This window comes from Elgaria multicarinata, chromosome 7 (assembly GCF_023053635.1).
Source record: "Elgaria multicarinata webbii isolate HBS135686 ecotype San Diego chromosome 7, rElgMul1.1.pri, whole genome shotgun sequence".
Classification (NCBI taxonomy): domain Eukaryota; kingdom Metazoa; phylum Chordata; class Lepidosauria; order Squamata; family Anguidae; genus Elgaria; species Elgaria multicarinata.
In genome coordinates this window covers 33,225,998-33,252,175 of record NC_086177.1, presented here as the reverse complement: position 1 = coordinate 33,252,175, position 26,178 = coordinate 33,225,998, and positions in this window count along the sequence as shown.

The window sequence follows — 26,178 nt, the reverse complement described above, 5'->3', positions numbered from 1 at the left end:
TTTTGGAGGCCTGGCCAGCATCAATTGTATCTGAGGCTTAAGTGGTGGAGCGAGCAAAACCAAAGCCAGTATCTCACACCGTATTTCATGAGTATCCAAGCTCCCCAGTGTACAGTTTCTCAAAATGAATGCCATTTCCATCTCCCCATTCCTTATTTGGAAAAAGAAATCATTTCCTGCCACCTCCATCTTTCTCTAGCTCTATGCCAGGTCTATTGGTCTATGATGGGGTAGGACCACTTTCCCCAACCTAGGGCCTTCCAGATGTGTTGGATTATAACTCCCAACCTCCCCCAGCCAAGAAGCTTTCCCAGTGGTGCTCTAGCATGTATCCTGTACAGAAAACCAAATAGTCCTTCAAATGATTTCTTAGATTCCCTGTTATTCAACTAGATTCTCCCAGGGGATTCAACCACCTCCCTTTAGCTCTTATCCAAATAGCTTAATTGCTCATGATTCCCTGGTAAAGCAGGGAGGAGCATGAGCCTTGACTAGTGGAGGAACATACCTAGAAGCTTTCCATTTCCTGAGCTAACATCTAGTCCAAGGAATCACTAGGGCAGGTTTTGTGATTTGTAGACATAAGTTGTATCAGCCAAGTGAGTGGCTGATACAAACATCTATCAATCGATCCATTGATTGACAGATCATGTGTTACATGTTCAACCAGAAATAAATGGAGATAGATTTCATTTCCCCCATACAATCTTTTTGTTAAGCAATAGGTTACTGACAATATCAGTGCTACCTATTCCCAAAAGCAATGACATCTTGAATTTGTATATGCAAATTCATGGCTTGAACTCAAGGAATTTTGGACCTCAAAAGCCCAAGAGGAAAAAGTGATGTGGAATATTCCCTATATATAAGCAGCATTATCATCAAGTGGAGCGCAATCATAGGAGGAGGAATCTGCTGCAAATCATCTCCAACACCTGTGTGCTAACAAGGAACCTTGGCATGTATAAACCAGCAAAAGATGGAGAGGAGGGGAGAAAGAGAGAGTGAACTAACCACCCACACCCATCTTGCTTGTTTAAGGCAGCTAGAAGTGGGTTAAAGTAAGAGAAAGCCAAGGTATAGCTAGGTTATCATCTTAAACAGATTTAACGCAAAGCCTATAATCAGCAGGATGCTTGCAAACACAAATAGCCTTGAAGGGATAATCGCTGTTTGGAAGTCAAGTTGTGTAAAACACGTTACCTCCTGTGTTAATGCTTCAAGTTGTTTGATTGCACCTAGTATGTGTAAACACCACAAAATTATAGAATCTTCACCCTTGGTGGTTCAGGCTCTGTTCATTGCAAGAGCTACGTAGTGTTTTAAAGGGTTTCCTTGCCTCTTTCCTTTGGTCTTTCTTCACGCAGGTAAAAGCTGACAGAACTAATGTAATTGAGGGACGGCGAAGAAGCAGGCAGCCAGCAAAGTCGCTGCCAATTTTTGTTCTTATTTTTCAAAAATCGGACGCCAATGGTGTTGGCATCTCCTAGACATTTCCTAAGCAGTTGGTCCAAATTTATCATCAAAGGACGAGCTCGGCATACAGATTGCACACACATATCTCCCTCAAAGAAGAAGCTTGCAAACCTAGATAACTTCACAGCAGCACTTCCTTTTAATATGCAGATCAAATGAAAGGGAGTGGGGAATCCAACGACCAAAGAAACACTGTATTCTATTACAGTATATTTTTAAAACATGAAATGCTCTCTCTCTCTCTCTCCCTCTTCATTGTCTACAACATATGTAATAGTACTATACGAAATGTGGCTGCAATCCTATACTAGCAACAGACATTATTATTATTATTATTATTATTATTATTATTATTATTTATTTATTTATTTATATAGCACCATCAATGTACATGGTGCTGTACAGAGTAAAACAATAAATAACAAGACCCTGCCGCATAGGCTTACATTCTAATAAAATCATAATAAAACAATAAGGAGGGGAAGAGAATGCACCAAACAGGCAGTATAAAAGTCAGAACAAAATCAAGTTTTAAAAGCTTTAGGAAAAAGAAAAGTTTTTAGCTGAGCTTTAAAAGCTGCGATTGAACTTGTAGTTCTCAAATGTTCTGGAAGAGCGTTCCAGGCGTAAGGGGCAGCAGAAGAAAATGGACGAAGCCGAGCAAGGGAAGTAGAGGCCCTTGGGCAGGTGAGAAACATGGCATCAGAGGAGCGATGAGCACAAGCGGGGCAATAGTGTGAGTTGAGAGAGGAAAGATAGGAAGGAGCTAGACAAGAGTTCTGTTCCCATTTCTGTAACACCAGAACTTCCCCCAAGCACAAACACAAACCTGAACGCATTTTGCAGGCAAAGTTCACACATTCCCAAATTTGCAGTGCCCAAGTGCAAAATGCACACTTTAGAAAAACAAGCAGTTTTAAAATGTACTTTTGGGGGGAAATGCACATTGTCGTACTTTGGTCAATGGCGGAAGTATCTATTTGAGTGCATCCTTTAAAAATATGTGGCACTCAAATACGTATCTTTCCCATTCAAACGGGGGTGGGGGTGGGGGGTGGAAGCTCACAATTGCGAATGGGAACAAGGTGAACCAAGCTTTGAGATGGAATTCAGTGAACTTCTATGAGTTCAAGCCTCACATTCTTCCATCGCTATCCAAATCCCACTTATCTTGGAGTGAGTCTTACTTCTGAGTAGACCTGCCTGGTCAGATTGTACTGTAAATGTTTGTTTGTTTATTTATTTATTTATTTATTTATTGCATTTTTATACCGCCCAACAGCCAAAGCTCCCTGGGCGATTCACAAAAACTAAAACCATTCAAAGTATAAAACACAGTATAAACACATGGTATAAAATACACATTAAAAACTGATTAAAAACGAACCATACATGATTAAAACATCTTTAAAACATCCTGAAATCATTCTAAAATTTCACTGGATAGGCCTGCCGGAATAGATCAGTCTTTATTGCTTTTTTTAAATTCTGAAAGGCTGTCAAGTTGACAAATCTCCTCCGGCAGGCCATTCCACAGTGTGCGGGGCAGATTGCACAGGAGAACGCCATCCTGCAGGTAGCCTGGACCCAAACCATGTAGGGCTTTAAAGGGTTCGTACTTTGTACTTCTTTTTTCTTTTCAGTTAATTTGCAAACTGAATTCATTTTATTTATTATATTTCTATACCGCCCCATAGCCAAAGCTCTCCAGGCGGCTCACAAAAATGAAAAAATCATTAAAAATATCCATTATACAAAGTGCAAAACCATTTATATAAAAACATATAAACAGAAAACACACAGAGAGAGAGAGAGAGAGAGAGAGAGAGAGAGAGAGAGAGAGAGAACATATGTCTAACAATCATCCAAAGACAATCCAGGACTTGATTAAAAACTCATTATATGTTATTATTATTATTATTATTATTATTATTATTTATTTATTTATATAGCACCATCAATGTACATGGTGCTGTACAGAGTAAAACAGTAAATAGCAAGACTCTGCCGCATAGGCTTACAATCTAATAAAATCATAGTAAAACAATAAGGAGGGGAAGAGAATGCAAACAGGCACAGGGTGTTGCCAAATGCTTGGGAGGACAGGGCAGTTTTAACCTGGTTCTGAGAAGATAACAGTGTTGGTGCCAGGAGGATGTCATGGGAGTTATGAATGTGAATTATGGGAGAAGGAAATACATTTCTTCAGCGTTAGAATATTGAAAAATGATAAATCAATGAACACCCATATCTTCAGGGAATCAACAGATGAACATTCTTTTTCAACTTATGGCACTTTCTATCCAGGACACATTAACAAACATTTGCCATATTCTCAAATAGGGAGGCTAAGAAGGAACTGTAGTACTGTGACTGATTTCTGTAGACAAATCAACATATTAATGGGATGCTTTGAGAGCAGGGGATATCCAAAGAGAATTTTGTACAGGACTAAGAATATGGACAGGAGGGATCTAATGCAGCCTAAGGTAGAGAGACCGAAAAATAACCACATGGTGATTCCTCATACATATGATGAGAGGTTCAGAACTGACATACATGCAGGTCTCCTTCAAAATATGTTGTTGGGTTGTGGAACAGCAGTCTCAGTGCCACCGATAGCCCTCTTTGTGTGTTACTTGTGTTTGAAGGGGCTGTGGGATGATGCATTGGCTGTGCTTTGATGTTGCATGGCTTCCCCAGCCTTGCACCTGACATCCCAGAATTCAGTGGGGGGGGGAAGTCTACAAGAGTAGATCTCTACAGTTTTATGCTTCTGTGGGATTGGGAATAGGAACCCATGAGGTGGGATTGGGATTAGGAACCCATGAGGGAATCCATGCACGACATGTGGACATTCAGGGTGAGGCCAAGCAAATCCCACAATGTGTGGATGGGGCCAGTGGTGTGGATCTGCAGCCCCTTCAATGCATAGTACCACTTTCAAATGAAGGAGTTATTATTTTCCATGAAACAGTGCTAAACCTGGACACACATTCAACACCCTTTTCCCCACATGACGACGCCAGATGAAATATTTCCTGAGTCTGGATCCATATAATGAAGCTGGGGTGAAATATGCACCAAATTCAATTGCTCCAGTGCTTATGCTGTGTGTGTGTGAATGGCCAGAAACAGTGCTGCATTCAGTTAGAGTTGGATCGAGAGTAGGCTGAAGTCCATGGGTTGTATCAAATGGTGTCCTTCTGCCAACAGAAAGCACATCATTGGATGATCAAACCCATCCTACCACATTCAGCCCACCCACCCATATCTCAAATCTGCTCTGGAGTGTTGGGTGGCTTTCAAAGCAGATTTTGGAAGTGGAGGGGTGTTCATTGAGGAGGAAAAGAATGCAAACTCCTATTGTGCAAGTGGAAGCCCACTGATGTAACACTGGATTTAGCCCAATCACAAAAAAAATGTCTAGGTAAATCGCTGTTTTCAGTGTATATTATGGAAAAATTGTGTTCACTATGTAGAATAATCATCCCCCTGAGCTTAGACATGTGCCAACACATTTTATTTTTAAGTACATGTTGAAGACCCATCTCTTTATACAAGCCTTCCCTGTGTAGTTTAGCCTACCATCTTCAGGATATGTAGATAACAACATATTCTATGTGGTGTTTTTTATATTTTTATGTTTTTATGCTTTGCGTACATCACTTTGAAATCTGGCAGTGTAAGCATTATAATTACTCTTAAACAAGCAGTTGGTTCCCCATGAACCCAGTTCACAAAGAAAAACCATATCTAACAAAAGTAGTTGGCTTCATGGGCATAAATCAATTTCTGACTTTGAATTATAGTGCAAAATATTGTTATTCAAGGAATCTCTGTGTCAAAAGCTTTCCAATGAAGTGTGTTTCATGAGAATCAGTCTTCAGGAAGGCAGTCAAAAATGGATGGCTAACTAACTCCCGACTTCAAATTATCTATCGATCAATCCAATGAGAGAGGCGGGTAATAAATAAATATATTATTATTATTATTATTATTATTATTATTATTATTATTATTGAGAGAGAGAGAGAGAGAGAGAGAGAGAGAGAGAGAGAGAGAGAGAGAGAACGAGAACGCTTAGGTATGTTTCCATAAAGGCTTCAGCTGATACAGGTTACTAAGCAACAGTAACAACGTGTAATGTCAGCTGATACAGGTTGCTAAGCCCCTCGCCCAACTCCTCCGGTCTTTCCAAGGTAATCCTACCCCCTTTTCTGCCTCTTCGCTCCCCCCCCCCCACGGTCCGGAGCGTGAGCGAGGCATGGCCAGGGCCCTTGGTGCCCAGGTGGGAGGCCGCTCACCTGCTGCGAGCCCAAGCCCCGGCCTAATCTCATGCAAGCTGGGCGGGTGGCCCAAGGCTGACAGGAACCCTGGGTAGAGGAGGACACCTGCTCCCCCTCCCCCCGACCTCCCTGCCCCCCAGGTCTGCCAGACAGCGCTGTATCGGCAGCCTCCAAGCAGCCCGCGTCCCCCCAATGATATTTAATTAATAAACTTTAAGATATGCTACAACGGCGTATGTTACGCCAGGTACAGCATATATATATATATATATATATATATATATATATATATATATATGGTAAGATAAGTAAGTAAATAAATGCACACATACATGAATTGATCCATCAGTGGTTAGTGAATTTAATTAAGCATAAGCCAGAGGCTTTTATGAGAATATGGTTCCGGCTTGTTACTTCTGTAGATATGCCAGGTTCATACACTGTGAAGCTGTCCAAATATTGTTTGTTTTGCATTCACAGTTGGCAAAGGAAATAAATAAATGTACTCTTTTTTTTCCTTTTCTTTTCTTTTTTTTTTTTTTTGCAAGAGGTGCCCAAATAACGCCCCAAATCTGTACCAATGTTTCATCTCTGCTGAAAATGTGCAGAGAAAAAATGGTGTGAATAGTTTTGGCTCAATCCTGGTTTCTTAGCTCTGGGTTAATGGATCACTCCCTTATCACATCCTTCTGTTTTAATGCTATTAATATGAGTTGGTTGGATTGAAATGTGAAGCATTTTTCTTGGTTTATAGAAGAGTGGAATATGACGCCAATCCTAATCAACACCATCTCTTGCCTATGCTTTTTCTTTTCTAAGAGATTAGAAGGATTTAAGAGAGGGGCATTTGGAGGAAAAACTGCCCAACCAGTTCCATGAAGTCAGACCCTCCTGAGCTTATTCATCTACTAGCGAGTTTGAACCAGTTGACAGGTTTTTAAATTATGAACTCCTTTGGGTCACATTACTTAATTATAAAGTACATTCAGGGATATGCACATGGGTCTTTTATGGTAAATGATATGACTGTCTTAAAAACTCATTAATATGTCATTAACCAAGCAGACATTTACTAATTAAACAATTAGCTCTTTTCTTGTATTCCTTTGTTCCTTCCATAGTTACTCGGCTATACAGATCATTAGTTTAGGGCTTCCGATTTTTGGTTCCTTTTCTTTTCCAACTAAACTGTACATTTGTCAGCACAAAATTGAATATTTACCATGCATATTTACAGTGAACGTGTGTGTATTTGTCAGATGGAGCTGATTCGTATTATCTGAATCCTGACATAAAGCCTTCTGGTCTTACACACTTTACAGATACCAGTCTTTACAGTCACAAGTCCTTTATGGTCATGTGAATCCATTTTAACACTTTCCGTGTTGCTGGGTCAGGGAATTATCTAACTGGCTATTCTGGACCATAAGGGCTTCTGGAAGAAAGCATTTGAATATGCAAGCCACTAGTTAGTGTTAGATTGCTAAACTACAACATTTAATCCAGGGGTAGTCAACCTGAAAGACAATAGTACAAATGGAAGAATCTCTCAATTCCACTTTCTCCTGCCTTCAATTAAAAATAATAATAATAGGGTGCAATCCTATGCATGATTAGGAAGGAAAGGAACCTCTCGCACAAGCACTGAGTCATTACTGACTCTTGGGGGGACACCAGCTTTCGCTGAAGTTTTCTTGGCAGGCCTTATAGTGGGGTGGTTTGCTGTTGCTTTCCCCGGCCGTTATTACCTTTCCCCCAGCTAACTGGGTACTCATTTTACTGACCTCAGAAGGATGGAAGACTGAGTCGACCTGAGCCGGCTGCCTGAAACGAGCTTCCGCTGGGATCGAGCTCAGGCCCTGGGCAGAGTTTCAGCTGCAGAAATTGCTGCTTTACCTATCTGCGCCACTCGAGGCTTCACACGAGGCATGATTAGATAGGGGGAAAGTCCTATAGCTTCCAGCAGTACTTTTTATGGCATTACAAACTGGCAAAAGGGTGTCAGGGGGTTGGAGCTAGCCAAGGCATGCAGAGTCAGGGCAAGGCTAGTTGACATGCCCCTGTTCCTCACTTATGCATTGTTTCAAAGTCTGAGCCACATTTTTGAACAGGGCTTTTGTGATTTCAAGAGTAAACCACAGTTTGATCTAAACACCTGTTTTCAAGAGAAGACCAAGAGCATCTCTATATTAGGGGGAAATCACACTGCCTTACCAGGCCTGCTCCTTTGCACAATTGTGATGGGCTCCATTACACAGGCAGATAAGGGCATCCACATGGTTTGGCTTGCTGATCATGTGTTTTGCAATTGAAAACTTCCCCTCCTTTCGGTGCTCATAGCTTTAAATGGAACATCATTATCTAGCGGCTGCTTTATCACCCAACTTTGACGTTAGATGCTGGGGAAACCCACACTATTTCAAAAGAACTGGAATATTTCCGGTTTTTCTTAGAGCGAGATTTCTGGAGGAAAGTGTGCGAGATGTCCTGGAGGTTGACAATGTCATCTAAAGGACCCACAAACTTCTATGAGTGGCCAATCACGAACATGCCAGATATCACTGCTGTAGATGCTCAGAGAAGATGCAAACATAACACGTGGCATTATCTCCCTTGAAGAGATAATTGAAGAAGTCATCTGCATGAACGTTGGTGGGCACACTGAAAAAACTTTCTGTGTTAGATATAGAAACCCCAGCTGAACCTCCATACATGTTTTCAAAGGAGGGAAAGGATGCAAAAGAGATTGCAATGCAAAATAGGCTTTCAAAGGCTGTTCTTTACTAACTTAAAGTAGTGGCCGTCACAGAAGTGCTAAGCATCAGATATCCTCTAACACTGAACATTTCTGGAATCTTTCTGCTACCATATCTATCTCATTCAGTGGTGTAATGGTAAATTTGGGAGTACAAATGCTCATCATGACGTTAGGGATGGGCAAACTCACCCAGACGCTCGCCCCACTAGTGTTGTTGGCCTCCTGCTCGCAGCACCATAAGAGCGTCCATTCGTGCCTTAACTCTTGTATAAATGGGGGCTTTATGACTGCCCTTTATGCAATGGGGAAAATTACATAACTTCTGAAGCCTTGATTGGAGGCACAATGGAGGCTCCAGATGAGAGCGGACAGCTACTGGGCACCTGTCGGGCCATGCAGACGCTCGACCGGCAGGCCCATGAATGCGCCACTGGTACCCAACTGGGTCCAGGAGGTCTGACACGGAGGAATCTGACTGACACCCTGACCCAGTCGAGCATCCGCAATATCCCTCATTCCCATAGCCACTCCTCCAGGAGAGTCCCAAAATCCAAGCTGCTGTGTTGATCCATATCAACAAACTGGTTCTAGCAGTTTTCAACTCCACTAGGAGCAGATCTTTTGTAATGTGTCTTAATTGCCCATTCAAGGCCAAGCCACCAGAAAATACTTTGCATTACAACAGAGAACAACATGTTGTTGCTGGGAAAATTCATTTCCTCCCACCTCACGCCAGCTACTGTAAGGATTTCAGCTAAAGTCAGAAAGAGCCAGGAATTCTGAGGATGAGTGACAGATTATGTCAGTATCAATAATAATAATAATAATAATTAATAATAATAGAAGCCAATGATGTATCTTTGCATAACCCTGGCCCCATTACACCACTGATCTTGTCCATGAGTTGCCCAGACTTTGAATTCTACTTCCAAGACTTGTATCTTATGTTGCAATGATTGATTGGGGTGCCAGTGGGGTGGGGGGAATCACAGGGCAGGTGGGTGGGTGAACATATCACAGATCCTTCCCCCCCCAAAAAAAAAAGTTGTTGAGCATCACAATCCACATGGCAAGCCCATTTTAGCATTCATGCAGCGCTTCCATTTGGAAGCATTATGCTTGCCACTATTGATAAGATACATGTCCAGGCTAAGTCAAGTTTCTTATGATCTGCCCCTGTGTTTGGGAGGCCAAAATCAAAGTCTGACCTCCAGCCATATCTTGGGGTTTTGAGTCATGATATTGAAACTTGATTCAAACGTTAAACATTTCTTTAGTTGTACACCAATAGTCTTCCAGACTTTCCAGATGTCTGTCTGACCATACATAATGGTAATGATGAATGACACTGTGCTGTTAATACATCAAAGTACTTCACTTGTCTGAAGTGGTTCATGCACACCATATCTCCTGGGCATTGTTAAGTTGATTTGTGTCCATCTCGGTTGCATTTTCACAAAGATGAATCAATTTAACGTAAATTAAAAGAAGCGGGATTATATCAATTAAAGTAAATGATATAATCTTAAAAAACTAAATGAAAGCACATTAATTAATGCAAATTAACCATTATGCAAATACAAGTTAAGAAAGGGTTAAATTGTTAATACTTGCAAGTGATGGTATGAAGCGGGAGAAGAGCCATTGTGCATTTTCAGTATGGTGAGGAAAACGTGCTCCTGTATGAGAGAGCAGATTGTGGTAAGGCCTAGTTCAGCCAGCACTACAGTTTTCACCTCTTTTCTCCATACCGCATGGCTCAATGCACTTCTGGCAGGAAGTACCCCAAGCCACTCCAGAGAGCCAATAGCAGCCCTGTTTTGTCTCTTACTTTGCACAATGTTCAGTGATTTTCCTTCATGTTTCTCTAAGTGCTTTCCTCATGGGTATCCTCCAACTTGAGGATCATGGAACAGATGTCCCTTTACTTGCTCAGTCACATTCAGGGTTTCACAAAATTCTGTTAAGAACTATATGTGGAGACACAGCGTTTACATGTTGTACTGTGTGTCCAAAAGAGGGAAGTAATTTGAGTTGAAAATTGTGAAGCTTCCCATGTCAGACATAACTGAATTTGTTGTTAGTGTAGTAGTAAAGACTGCAACTCTCTGCAACTTCAACAACTGGGTTCAAATTTGATGTTTCTGTGTATAGTGTTTTACTTTGAATACGATCATAAACAATTTCATGTTCTGATCTTAGAGTTTATAGCTGAACTTTGGAAATTGTTTAGGATCTGCAACCTATTTGATGTACTGTACTATTGTATCTTTCTACTGAATCTTGCCAAACTAATATAGAAGAAAAGATATATCTTCTGGTAGGTGGGAAATCTCTCTTCCTGTATGTTGCTATGTGGTTGGTTGGTGGGTTGGTTTTACAAAATTTTATCATAGGTACTCTAAAAACAATCCTCTTCTCTAATTGTCCTCTTTTGTTGTGTGAGACATCACATTCTGATGATTGCTTGAGAGGGGTGTGTATAACAGAGGGATAAGTGGAGCCTGTTCTCTATTCTATTGAGAATATTACAGCCTATTTTGGAATTTCTACAGCTTAATTCATGCTTTCACGGGGCAGCTTTTCACACTACACCAGTAAGGTCTATAGCAGTGTTTTGTTTTGTTTTATTTATTTATTTATTTATTACATTTCTATACCACCCAATAGCCGGAGCTCTCTGGGCGGTTCACAAAAATTAAAAACATTCAAAGTATAAAACAACAGTATAAAACCATACTATAAAATACAATATAAAAGCTCAACGAGATAAAAACAGCAGCAATGCAAAATTACAAATTTAAAACACCAAGTTAAAATTTATTTATAGACTGTTAAAATACTGGGAGAATAAAAAGCTCTTCACCTGGCGTCTAAAAGTCATATTTACCCGTGGCCCTCCACACATTGTTGGACTACAAACACCATAATCCCTTGCCATTGGCCATGCTGTCTGGGGTCATGGGAGCTGGAGTTCAACAGCCCCTAGAGAACCATGGGTTCCCCACCTTGGGTCTATAGGAAGCATCATATGGATCAGGCAGATGATGTCATTATTTCCCATGCCAACATCCCAAACCCTCAAAGGAGGGGTGATAGTAGCAGTGTCAAGTAACACAACTCTTGTAGTTGCTGTTTCTTTAGACATCCCTACTGTGGCATGGGATCTAGGAGATGTGGAGTGGAACCAGTTTCCATGCTTACTTAGGAATGTGTAAATCCACCATTTCCCTTTCTTCTGAAGCTGGCCACTAACCACTGAAAGATGTTATTATATTCAGCCATAGATAAATGTCATAAATAAATCAGAAGGGACTGTTGCAAAAGGGGGCATGAAGAGACTGAATTCTTATTTCCATCAGATTATTCAAATATTCAACCAAATTTGAAAATCTCAAACCCCGTCTTTGTTTCAGACCTTTGTTTTCTGTAGAAAAAAAAACAGAGAGAGTTGTCTAGCTGAAGCATCTCTCAGCTGAGTTTATCTCAACTAAGTCATATAAGAACATAAGAAGAGCCATGCTGGATCAGACCAAGGGTCCATCTAGTCCAGCATTCTGGTCACACAGTGGCCAATCAGCTGTCGACCAGGGACCCACAAGCAGGACATGAGTCCAGCAGCACCCTCCCACCCATGTTCCCCAGGAATTGGTGTACATAGGCATACTGTCTCTGATACTGGAGGTAGCATGTAGCCATCAGGACTAGTAGCCAATGATAGCCTTCTCCTCCAGGAATTGCCCAAGGTTGGCACTGCAATTCACCCCATTCCCACTAGCCGAATTCACACTTTTTAAAAAATCAGGCCCATATATATATGTACAGATATGGAATGTGTGGGACTGTATTCACCTGCAAAATGTGCATACACAAACACGCACACACAATGGCAAGAAAGCAAATCTCAATACACAGAGATTAAAGGCTGGAAAGAGATCACTCTGAATCACCGTATAAAGTTAAACTCCAAAGGAATGTACTGTATTTTGGACTTTGAAACTCAAAGGATTTTTAATAAATTTTACTCACTGTGCTTTCTGCTGATAAATTCTGCTTGATCATGTTTGATGTGTTTTAGCAGAATTTAATACAAAGATTCAAAGAACAATTATCAAGTATATCAAACAAGGATACAGCAAACAGCTTGAGAGGGAGATTGAGTGAATGTATGCATGTGTGTTTCTCCCCAGACCACTTCTCTCTCCCCAGATATACTATTTTCTAAACAAAAGGTGAGCATAAACTGTTCTTCCAATGTATGTTGTTCGATAGAGCTTTGCACATTTCTTTAATATGTTTTCTATATATAATCTAAACACAAATCTATAATAGCTATATTTATTAGGACAGGAGGCTTTAATTCAAGGATAGGGAATGTGTGGAATACAACCCCCATCAGCCCTAGACAGCATAGCCAATGGTGGGGTATATTGGGAGTTGTAGTCCAACAACAACTGGAGGACCACACGTTCTGCCACCCTTCTTTAGTTGGTTTCATTGGTAGATGAATCAATTGAAACTTTCATTTCCCATTTGTATGCATGCAGCACCTGGTGAAATTCCCTCTTCATCACAACAGTTAAAGCTGCAGGAACTCTGCCCTCTTTTGTAGATGACATGCTTAGCCATGGTTAATGAACATGTTTAATCCGTGGTTATGTAGCCACCATGGTTAGGAATCGTTCAAACACATGAAGTCATGGTTCACACAACACTAGGGTGACCATATACAAATAAATATGATGATGATGATGATGATGATGATGATGATGATGATGATGATGATGATCTCAAAATGCCTAACCACCATGGTTTAGCGTGTTGTCTGAACAGGGTTACTGTTTTTAAGGTACCATGAGCCTTGATTTTGTTCCATCACATTTTAGGATAGTGGTTTTCAAACTGTATTCCAGTTATCGCCAGGTTAAGTCTGCCCTCTACTCCCAGGCATTTAATGGCATATGACGAGGCACTTATGTCAGCTGTCTTGAACAGGTCTGCTATTGAAACTGTTTACTGAAATTGTTTTTAGCTGTTTAAATTGTTTTAAATTTTGTACCTTAAAATGTTTTAGCCTGTGTTTTATTATAATGTTGCATGATGTAATGTTGTATAATGTTTATAATGCAGTTTGTAGTGTGTGTGTGTGCATGCGCGAGTTGTTCTGAACCGCCAGGAGAGCCTCAGCTATTGGATGGTATAGAAATTAGGGTGACCATATGAAAAGGAGGACAGGACTCCTGTATCTTTAACAGTTATACAGGAAAGGGAATTTCAGCAGGTGTCATTTGGATACATGCAGCAACGGGTGGAATCCCCTTTTCATCACAACAGTTAAAGCTGCAGGAGCTACACTAGAGTGACCATTTTAAAAGAGGGCAGGGCACCTGCAGCTTTAATTGTTGTGATGAAGAGGAAATTTCACCAGGTTCTCCATATATACAAATGACAGCTGCTGAAATTCCCTTTTCAATACAACAGGAGCTTTGTATCTTTGTTCAAGATACAGGAGCCCTGTCCTCCTTTTCATATGGTCACCCTAAAAGAAATAAAAGAAATAATAACTCTTACAACAGTCCATAGGTAAGTATAATTATCTCCATATTACAGACCACAGAGGGTGTCAGAGATATTGGCCCACCTCAGCCACTTAGTGAGTTTGTGGTAAAATTTGAATTAGCAACTTCCTGGTTTTCTTTTCACCATTGTATTTACTTCACCAGCTCTAAGTGGAATACTGAGTCTAATGTTTTAGACTAGTCTATCATACCAAATGTATTAGAGGACAATGTCCCACCTTGACCACAGTAGAAAAAGAGAAGAGCAAAGTGGTATTTGCGTGAGAAACATTTTCATAAAGGAAAGATCAATCCCCCCCTCCACTGACTGAAGAGAAAATTAATTACTCCAGTTGGCAGAGGATAAATGCTTTCCATTTGCAGAGTTATGTAATTATAGCAGCTGTAGAGTCAAAAACTGGCTGCTAACTTTGAACCTCAACCCCAACATGACCTGTCTTTCTTGCATTTAGTTCTGCCACTTCAGTGCGTGTTGAAAGTTTGCTCAGTGCGTCTTCATAATTATACCTTGGTTCAGAAATAATCATCGGCTCCCGTTGCATACGTGAAACCTTATCATCTGGTTAGCAAAAGGTATGCTGTATCATCTTTGAAGTGCTGAAATCCCCACAGTAGAAAATTTATTAGGAGAAAGTGATGTTGTGGCAACACAGTTAATTCTGCCACAACTTGTCGAATTAACTGCACTTTTTGGAATTAAGGATTCAAAGAAGAGTTCAAAAGAAAATCACATTTGTGTGTGTCAAACTATGAAGTACAACCTTTGGGTAAGGTCTAACCACACATTAGTTTAAAGACTCATTTTGAGCTTGCCACAATATTAGAGAGAGAGAAAGAAAATATGTAGAAAATAATAGTTAAGCAAAGGGGGGGTAGTCTTCTTTTGGGGCGGGGTCTTTTTTGGGCAATTTTCCCAGTCAGCAATGAGGTTTCTGCAATGTATGCACAGAGAATTTTGTACTCTTTTTGAAGCCAAGAGGAAAGTTTTAATCTCATCTTTAATTTTAATCCTTTAAAATATGTAAGAGATTTAGAGCCGAACAGGGTAAATTTGGCAGAAGATCCGAGTTATGAGAGTAAGGTAATTTCTTTCAACTGCTGATTGCCAAGGGAGTTCAAAGCTTGCCACCTAAACTATCTATCAATTCCAGATACAAGCTGCACTGCAATCTTTCCATGTTTGCCTCTATTGATCAAAACTATTTGGAAAAGTCAAGCTCTAGCTGCAAATGTGTGAGACAATATGTTAGTCTCCTCTGGCAACACGCAGGCACACACACACACACAGAGAGAGAGAGAGAGAGAGAGAGAGAGAGAGAGAGAGAGAGAGAGAGAGAGAGAGAGAGAGAGCGCACAAATAAAAGGGAAAGTGTTCCAGTAAACTACTAACTACTATTTCTGGTGAAGTTATATGACTCTTCTGTTTTGTTTTCTGTATGCTAAAAAAAAATGAACACACTTCTTATAGAAGAGGACAAAACATGTGAAATGGAAGGTAGGGACATAACTTCAGATGAGGGTATGGTAGGGTGACCATATGAAAAGGAAGACAGGGCTCCTATAACTTTAACAGTGGTACTGAAAAGGGAATTTCAGCAGGTGTCATTTGCATGCATGCAGCACCTGGTGAAATTCCCTCTTCATTGCCAGTGTTAAAGCTGCAGGAGCCCTGCCCACTTGACCAGATACAAAAGAGGGCAGGACTCCTGCAGCTTTAACTGTTGTGATAAAGAGGGAGTTTCACCAGGTGCTGCATGCATACCAATGACACCCGAGGAAATTCTCTTTTCTATGCAACTGTTAAAGATACAGAAGCCCTGTTCTTTTCATATGGTCACCCTAGGTAAGGTGGCCATATGTCTTCTCTTTCAGAGGACAGTCCTTGATCTGAAGGGCTACCAAAGGACCATCCTGTATTTGAAGGCATCCCGTATTTGTAGGGAGGTACTGTCAGTCCAGTTTAAAGATAAAGAACCATAAGAACTGTTAGCACCTGGAGAACAGGCAAAACAGGTGGGCACCCTTTGGGCCTGTTCAGAAAACACACTAAACGATTAACCCTTTTGCTGCAAATGGTTAGTAAATGTGCTTAAACCATGGTTATGTAGCCACCATGGTTAGGAATGGTTCTCACAACACACTAGCCATAATGTGCACGCCAGCTACGCCCCTTCCTAGAGTTGGAAGACCTAAAGACGGTAGTGCACGCACTGGTAACTTCGAGGCTCGACTTCTGCAATGCGCTCTACATAGGGCTACCTGTGTGCCTAGTCTGGAAACTTCAACTAGTTCAAAATATGGCAGCCAGGCTGGACACTGGTACACGCAGGGGTGACCACATTACACCAGTTTTAAAATCTCTTCACTGGCTGCCAACTAGTTTCCGGGTGAAGTACAAAGTGTTGGTTATCACCTTTAAAGCCCTACATGGTTTGGGTCCAGGCTACCTGTGGGAACGCCTTCTCCCATACAATCCGCCCCGCACACTCCGGTCCTCTGGGAAGAATTTACTCCAGCCAACAAAAACAAGGCTGACAATTGCAGATGTTTGCACACATCTGCAATGGAGCCTCTACTCATGATCAGCTGCTAACATGTAGAGGCTCCATATAATCAGGACACCTGGATACATGGGCAGCTGCTTACACATAAAGGTTCCTCTGCAGGTGACTGCACTTAATGTGGACTACTCATGGTAGAGTGGCCACTTATGAATTACCCAAAAAAGAGGAAATGCATCATCAAAAAAATGAAGAAAGTGGATGTGATTTGCATAAAATCTGCATATGCTAATATATATGTCTACATGCAATTTTAGACAGAATTATTTTAATTTTAATAAAAATAGAGTACAACTTAGCCTAGCACAGAAGACTGTGGCCAGGTAACCTATGTACCTGCCTGTTCAGTTCTGCTGCCCAGGTGCCAACTGCCAATGGGCAAATTCTTACAGTTATTTATCTTTGAATTGGAATTGAACAGAACAATCTTTCAAATAGAGGAAACCTTGAAAGAGTCCTTCAAACTGAGGATATCTGGCCATCCTAGCCTTGGGGGAGGATCTAATCCAGGAACATGGTGCTAAGGGAAGAGCCAGCCGTGCAGCCCTACTCATGCTTCACTGTGTGAGTGGCCTATGTGAGCAATGCACACCATTACATCAGAAACGATGCAGGCCTGACCCCTAGGATGTTCCCTACCCATGGCTTAATTCCCAACATTCCTCTTCAGAACCGTGCCCACACTGCTGCAATTTGACATTGATTGGAAAGATGGGCAGTGGGATTAAGGTCAGGCCCCTATTTTAAGGAGACACCTAAAATCAACACTGCTAAATTTATTTATTTATTTATTTATTGCATTTCTATACTGCCCAATAGCTGAAGTTCTCTGTTGAGCAACAAGACACATGTAGAAAATGTGTGCACTGTAGCACATGATTAGTACACTGCTTTATAGTAGGGTGACCATATGAAAAGGAGGACAGGGCTCCTGTATCTTTAACAGTTGCATAGAAAAGGGAATTTCAGCAGGTGTCATTTGTATATATGGAGAACCTGGTGAAATTCCCTCTTCATCACAACAGTTAAATCTGCAGGAGCTATACTAGAGTGACCAGATTTAAAAGAGGGCAGGGCACCTGCAGCTTTAACTGTTGGGATGAAGAGGAAACTTCACCAGGTTCTCCATATATACAAATGACAGCTGCTGAAATTCCCTTTTCAATACAACTGTTAAAGATACAGGAGCGCTGTCCTCCTTTTCATAGGGTCACCCTATACACATCATCTAGATAGGGCCCACAACTAGAAGGTCTGAAATGGATGTCCATTGTCTTTGTCCATAGTTTTTCAATTATTATTTCTAAGGCAGAATTCTGTGTCCAGGCAATGATGATGATAACACACAATCCCACTGACTTCAGAAGTTAGAATGGAAAACCCTGGATCTGTTCCTTAAACCTGTCTGTGTGGTGCTTTTATTTTGTTATTACAACAAATGCCACAACTGTTCTGTATTACCCGCTGCTAAATGCTGAGGCATGCTGTAGTGGTATGTACAGCAGCATATAATCATTTGGAACTCCTACAGTGGAATCCTCTGGAGAGCCATGAAGATGTTTGCACACTCCGTGATGGTTGCTTCCCAGGACACACATATACAGTATGTCTTGTTTTTATTATTAGAGGAAAACAGCTTAAGCTGACAAAAGGGCAAGACGGAAATGTCACACTCACGTGGATTCGGGTCATCCTAATGCTCGCCATGAAGCATAAGATATAACTCTCTGCAGACCTCAAAGTAGAATAATTCTCCATTTTATTGCAAACTGAAAAACAGGATCTGCTTGGGGTTTGTTTGATTTTGAGGAAAACATCAGCATACTAAGCATAGATCTGTCTATTTTGTAGTATGAAGGGGCACCGTCAAAACTTAAAGCTGATCCTAATCTCCTAAAAATCTTGAGGGAAAAAACAACTATTTTTTCCCCTCTCAAAACAAACACTTACACCCCTGTTTTCCTCATATTCTAACCCCCACCTTTGTGCATGCTCCTTATAAAATGCATTTCCTCTCTCTGAGTTCTCCAGTATCTGCCGTTCTTTCCTCTGAGGGACAAAACAGAAATTACTTTAAATTTCCATGCCACAACTATAAGGTGACCATATGAAAAGGAGGACAGGGCTCCTGTATCTTTAACAGTTGCATAGAAATGTGGAATTTCAGCAGGTGTCATTTGTATATACGGAGAACCTGATGAAATTCCCTCTTCATCACAACAGTTAGAGGTGCAGGAGCTATACTAGAGTGACCAGATTTAAAAGAGGGCAGGGCACCTGCAGCTTTAACTGTTGTGATGAATAGGAAATTTCCCCAGGTTCCCCATATATACAAATGACACCTGCTGAGATTCCCTTTTCAATACAACTGTTAAAGATACAGGAGCCCTGTCCTCCTTTTCATATGGTCACCCTACACAACTACACCTTTTTTCCACTTTTACTCAAGAGTAGGCATAAGGAGCTCAACCCACATTCTAAAAGCCTCCAGTCCTGGCCCTGAAGATAGTGCCCTAATCTGAATCAGCCCTTATGCACCTACTCTAGAATGAAAACAGGGAAGAGAGATGTCGATAGTTGTTAGATATGGATTTAACGTATTAATCTGTTTTGGCCCTAACCTCTCCCACAAAGAAACTGCATTCTTCTCTCTGATAGTGAGGGTAAACTGCACATTACGTGCAAATGTACATAGGGCACTATTCAACCGTGTCATTCTGTAAACAAATAGCACTAGCAGAGCTCTGTCAAATCTTTTTGTTGCACAAGCAGTTCGCATGACTCTTGGCAAGAAGTTGCGCAAGTGTAATGTGCAACCGGTTGTACAACCATGTTTGCACAACTGTAACTTTAGTTAGGTTCTCCACTTCTGCATGGTTTGGAACCTAGCAATGTCATTTGCATTAAGGGAATGACACAGTTGAATAAACCCTCAACATTGTGTTTTGTATTTTACTGAAAAGCAGCCTCAAGAGGCTGAGATTTTGAATGGAAGAGCAGCACAGGGGAGGAGGTAGTTTTATCTTAGGCTGTTTTTTTCTGTTTAGAATCCCAGCTGCTTTTCTCTTCTGGGGTTCCAAAGGTGCATATTAATTACAAGGATAAATGTGCACTTAGTTTATGACAGGATTCTTAGGAGACCTTCTGGCATGTTGCATATCCAGAGAGGCATTCACAGCTCTTTGAAACCAAGCACCAGTTCTTAAAACACAGCCTGGTTGTAGGCCCAGCAGCAGTGGTGAAAATGGTGGTGGTGGTTTTTACATCATGCAGCATTTTGTGCCACATTCACAAAAGAAGTGCCGGGACCCTCTTGTGGCTACAGGAATCTTTTGTAAGAATGCAACTATAATCCTAAAAGCTGCCCCAGAGCAAAGATTACCAGGAAATGTATACAGCACCGAGAGAGAGAGAGAGAGAGAGAGAGAGAGAGAGAGAGAGAGAGAGAGAGAGAGATGGTTTAAGCTCTCATCCTTTTCAAGGAGCGGGAAATAAAATCTGGAAATCATGTCTTGCCAGGTACCACATCTAGTTGCTATCTAAAGTCCTTATAGATACTGTAAATGCCATAGGTACTCAACCCAAAGTAAGGTAGCTACTTATGAATCACCAAAAAAGAGGAAATGCACCTGCAAAAAAAAGGGCAAAAGGGGATACCAATTTGCATATGCTGATTTATATGTATAGATGCAAATTTAGACTTCATTAGGCCTGTTCAGACAACATGCTAAGCTGTGGTTAAGCCGCTAACCCTTTTGCAGAAAATGGTTAGAGAATGTATTTAAACTGTGGTTATGTAGCCACCATGATTAAGAATGGTTCATATGACATGCTAAGCCATAATGTTTAGCTGAAAATGCTTAACCACTGTGGCTTAACATGTTGTTGAACAGAGTCTATTATGATAATTTATAGTGCTGGGCCAAATCCTGCCCCCTTCCTTTTGGGAATTTTCTCTCTCACTGCAAAAGAGGCATTTTTTCTGCCTCTTTCACAGGGAGGGGGAGAAATTCAGAGAATTTCCTCTTTGGGAAGAGGGGCCCAGGGTTTCCACATACCTTTTTTAAGTGTAGTCAGTTGCTGAGAGGGCCATGTGCTTTAAGTTGGACTGATGCATTTCCCACATGAACCATAAACCGGGGGAGACGGTCGCTGGAAAATGTGAGATTGCAGCAGGCAATCATAACAAAGAGATGGAAGGTAGGTTGATGGGTCTTCACATGGCTAATGTGTGCTTTTTCAGGAATTCCACTTCCTTTGAACATCTGAACTGGCCTCCAGTTGATGTGTCCAAGTTCTTCTGATATGGTTGCTTAAGAGGGCTGCATAAGGTAGTACTCTGGTCGGATACTAGTAGATGTTACAGGTCTCTGGGTATTATAAGTCTAATTCCTTTTCTATACTACCCTCCAAAATAAGTTGCATTTTATCCACTTCTACAGTACAACCAATGAACACTATAATGCATCTCTAAAATATAGCGCTTTTCCAACCATAAATGGTGCAAAATTCATTTGTGAATATCTATTGTATGGGTTTTCTATAACAGGAATCTAGCCCTCCCTAAAAAGAGGCGTTCTCACAAACAAACTAGGCATGTTCAGAAGATACCTCACGGATATCCCTAGCTTTGCTGCTCATTTTTAATACACTCAAAAGGGTATGGATGGTTCTTCCTTCAAACCCAATTATCACCTGAAATTTTACTTTGGGTGCAATTTGTCAGCAAATCCTGTTCTATGAATATATGCAGGTGCCTTATATTGAGTCTAGAGTGGCCACATACTCATCACCAAAACAGAGGAAAGAGATCACCCCCAAAAAGCGGAGCCCCATCTGCTGAGTAGATTCACATTTAGAAATAATGACTATGATTGAAACAGAAATACAATGCACCTCACAGTAGTGGGAAAGATTGTGAACATAGGGTTAACTCCTGTTAACCTTCAAGGCTTTTCACGGTCTAGCTCCTTCCTATCTCTCCTCTCTCATCTCACACTATTGCCCCGCTCGTGCTCTTCGCTCCTCTGATGCCATGTTTCTCGCCTGCCCAAGGGCCTCTACTTCCCTTGCTCGGCTTCGTCCATTTTCGTCTGCTGCCCCTTACGCCTGGAACGCTCTTCCAGAACATTTGAGAACTACAAGTTCAACCACAGCTTTTAAAGCTCAACTAAAAACTTTTCTTTTTCCTAAAGCTTTTAAAACTTGATGTTGTGCAGACTTCTACTGTTACTTTCTACTAGGGGTGTGCACAGACCCCCCGCTCCGCTTCACTTGCAGATCCGCCATTTTCCGGATCGGGCCGCTCCGCTCCGCTCCCGCTCCGCCCACTTCCGCTCCGCTCCGCCCGGAGCTCCGGATCCGGATCCGGAGCTCCGTTTCCCCCCCCCCCATAGGCTTGCATTGAAAGCTAAAAAATTATACAACTTTTTTTCTGTTCAAGTTAGAAACCTCATGTTTGGCACCATGACACCTCATGGGGATATACACACGCATGCCAAGTTTCAAAGCAATCCCATCATCCCCTGATTTTTGGCGAATTTTTGAAAATCGGGCACCCCACACACAACATCCCTGCGAGGTGGGCAGGGGAGGAGGGAGGGAAGGCAGGCAGGCATGCAGCTGGCATTTCTGGGGGCATAAGGAAGTGAGCCAAGGATAAGCCAGTAATGCATAGAAAATGGAATAAATCAATCAATAAACAAAGGAGGGGTGGAATTAAAAGCAGCAGTGTTGCTCAATAAACAACAAGAAGAACTTTTTTTAAAAGGCTATATCTGTCTTTTACCAGCAATAGGGGGACGTGCCCGGGGGAGGGGGAAGTAGCTGCCAGTTCAAGACACTGACAGCCACAGCTCCGAGAAGAAGTAAAACGCTCACTTCGACTCAGAACAGGCATTGCTCCACCACTGAAAAGTGACCATTCACTTCAACTCATGAGAGGCATTGCTCCACCGTTTTACTCTCTTTGGAAGGCTCTATGGCCTTCCAGTGCAAGAGAGAGTGGGGGCACGTCCACGATGAGATGCCCTAGGGGAGCTCATCCCCTTGCACCACATCGATTCAGTTGTTCCCCAAGGTTAGGGTGGGAAGCAGTGCTGTGTTTTTCTATCTCTTATTCTTGGCTTAGTATATGATTTCAGGTTGTGTTTGTGCATTTGGTGGGGCTACTGTGTTAAAAAACACGGGGAAAAGCCCGTTCAGATGAAGAAAGAGAAGTTTCCCAGAATCCCAAGTTACCTGTTTTGCCTATGCCCTCCTCCAACTTTGGGATCATCATGACCGGGAGCTGACTCTGCCCCTCAGCCCTTTGAAAAAGGTATTTTTCCCGCCGATTTTTTAAAAACGTCTAGCCCGCGACCCGTACGATGCAGAAAGTTGAGAGTGGTCTCAAAATGACCCCCATCCACGACTCTCTGTGCACAAGAATTTTCAGAACGATAGCTTAAACCCCCCCCCAGTTATCCCCGATTCTTTCCCTCAATGCAATCCTATGGGCGAAAAGCCGAAACGCAGCTTGAGCCCCGCGGTTGACCCGATTTTTTAAAAAATATTGCACGTGAACCACAGCACGCAGAAAGTTGAGAGTGGTCTCAAAATGACCCCCATCCACGACTCTCTGTGCACAAGAATTTTCAGAACGATAGCTTAAACCCCCCCCCCAGTTATCCCCGATTCTTTCCCTCAATGCAATCCTATGGGCGAAAAGCCGAAACGCAGTTTGAGCCCCGCGGTTGACCCGATTTTTAAAAAAATATTGCACGTGAACCACAGCACGCAGAGAGGTGAGAGTGGTCTCAAAATGACCCCCATCCACGACTCTCTGTGCACAAGAATTTTCAGAACGATAGCTTAAACCCCCCCCCCAGTTATCCCCGATTCTTTCCCTCAATGCAATCCTATGGGCGAAAAGCCGAAACGCAGTTTGAGCCCCGCGGTTGACCCGATTTTTAAAAAAATATTGCACGTGAACCACAGCACGCAGAGAGGTGAGAGTGGTCTCAAAATGACCCCCATCCACGACTCTCTGTGCACAAGAATTTCCAGAATGATAGCTTCAAAAACAACGTAGTTATGCGCGATTATTTGCCGCAATGCAATCCTATGGCGAAATGTTTTCAAGATGGCGACCGGAGCGCTCCGCCTGAACTCGGAGCTCCGAAAAATGGTCGCTTCTCTTCGCCTTGCTTCTAGGGGGTCCGCGGTCCGCTCCTACTCCGCCTCTGGGTAAGGCGGAGCAGGCCAATCCGCTACTGCTTCTACGCTCCTAATCGGAGCGGAGCACATCCCTACTTTCTAATGTTAGTTTTTCCCTACCCTGTGCCTGCTTACCCTACCCTGTACCTGTTTGCATTCTCTTCCCCTCCTTATTGTTTTACTATGATTTTATTAGATTGTAAGCCTATGTGGCAGGGTCTTGCTATTTACTGTTTTACTCTGTACAGCACCATGTACATTGATGGTGCTATATAAATAAATAAATAATAATAATAATAATAAGGGTAACCATATGAAAAGGAGGACAGGGCTCCTGTATCTTTAACAGTTGCATAGAAAAGGGAATTTCAGCAGGAGTCATTAGTATATATGGAGAACCTGGTGAAATTCCCTCTTCATCACCACAGTTAAAGCTGCAGGAGCTATACTAGAGTGACCATTTTAAAAGAGGGCAGGGCACCTGCAGCTTTAACTGTTGTGATGAAGAGGGAATTTCACCAGGTTCTCCATATATACAAATGACAGCTGCTGAAATTCCCTTTTCAATACAACTGTTAAAGACACAGGAGCCCTGGCCTCCTTTTCATATAGTCACCCTAGTGAACAAGACTGTGTGGCTGCTCCTTCTACCATCCAGATGCCAACTGCTGAGGGGCAACTTCAGTGCCCTTGCTGTTCCTTATTACGGTTCTTTTCTTTAAACTGGACTTGGACCAGGCAGTCCTTCAAATAGACCAGGGGTGTTGAGCCTCCTTCAGCCAGAGGGCTGAATTCCGCTTTTGGAGAGTTTCTCAGGGGGTGCATTCCAGTGGTGGGTGGAGTTGAAGGTAAAAAGGGGTGGAGCCAAAATGCCGGCATATTTCAGCTTGAAGTTCTTACTACCTGTAATCAAGGCTTAGGGGAGGCATTTCAACCTTTTAGAATGGGGAGAGGTAGCTGCAAAAAACCCAAAAAATCCAGGAAGCCACCAAATGATCAATGATTGAGGAAACAGGGTGGGGCCAAGGGGATATAAACATCTGGGGGAACTTGGAGGGCCAGATTGGGACCAGAGGTGGGCCAAATTTGTGCCATCAGCCTGAGGGCCTGTAACCCTGCAATAGAAGAAGTCTTGAAATAGAAGATTGGTTACTTTCAACCTGGACCCCTGAAATTCACAGCAAAATTTCACTTTTGGTGGAATCTAGCAACAGCTCTAATACATACTCCTGGCACAGAAGCCTGTTCCAATTAACTTGATGCCAGAACATCCATTGATTATATCAGGAGGCAGAAGAGCCAGCAGTTCTGTGTTGCTGCTCATATGTGCTGCCCTGCTGCAGCAATTTGGAGGAGGGAGGGCATCGCTCCAGAAAAATAAATGCTTTCAAAATCCATCTAGCCATCCGTAGCCTTGACATTATTGCCTTCTCTCATCAAACTCATCTGTGAAGTAATCTATTTTCATGCCCTTCTAGAGTCTTTTGCCCATCCTTTATCCACAGTAAACAGCCTTAAACTTTAATAGGCTGCAGGACTTTTATTTCCTGCTCATTCTGTGCCTTTCTGGACAAAACTTTCCCCTTGTTTTATGGTCTAACACCAAGGTGTTTTGAAAACACGCTTGCAGAAGACCGAGAAGCCATCAGCCTGAGAGCCACGTTATATGCAGATGAGAACCTAATGCTATTTAAACCACAGTTAAAAGCACAGCCTCTCAAATAGCAAAGCCATCTATTAAAAACATTGCTCTAGGCAATGTCACAAGGTTTTGACTAGCTTTTTTTTGGTATGGTAGTGTAAGGGACAGACAAGGTTGGGTCATCAAAACGAATGCATTTCAAATCTTTATCACACATTGGATCACATCATCTTCTTTTGAAAAATATTTAGCATGCAAAATATTCTCTCAATATATTCTTTTATAATAGTACCCCATATAACATTGCAACTTCGGAGGCTACGCGCAGTGGGGGGGGAGGTATGCTACACGGAAGACAGAACAGCAACTAAGATATTGTGATTAATTTGATAGACTTCCAGTAGGAAGTATTTAGTTTATCGGCACATAGTAAATGAATATTAAAATATGCATACCCCGAGGCTGTCAATGAAACTAGATAACAGCTGTTGGTCTAAAATGTGGTTTCATTATGCGGAGATTGGAATAAGCTTGTAATTATGAATTAAAGCTAGATCAGGTTTTTTTTAAAAAAAAAAATACGAAGATATGGAGAGTGCTTGTTCAAATCTATTCCATTTAGAACCAGTTTGGAATTAAAAATGTATGTAAAATAAAAGAAGCCCTCAACAACTCA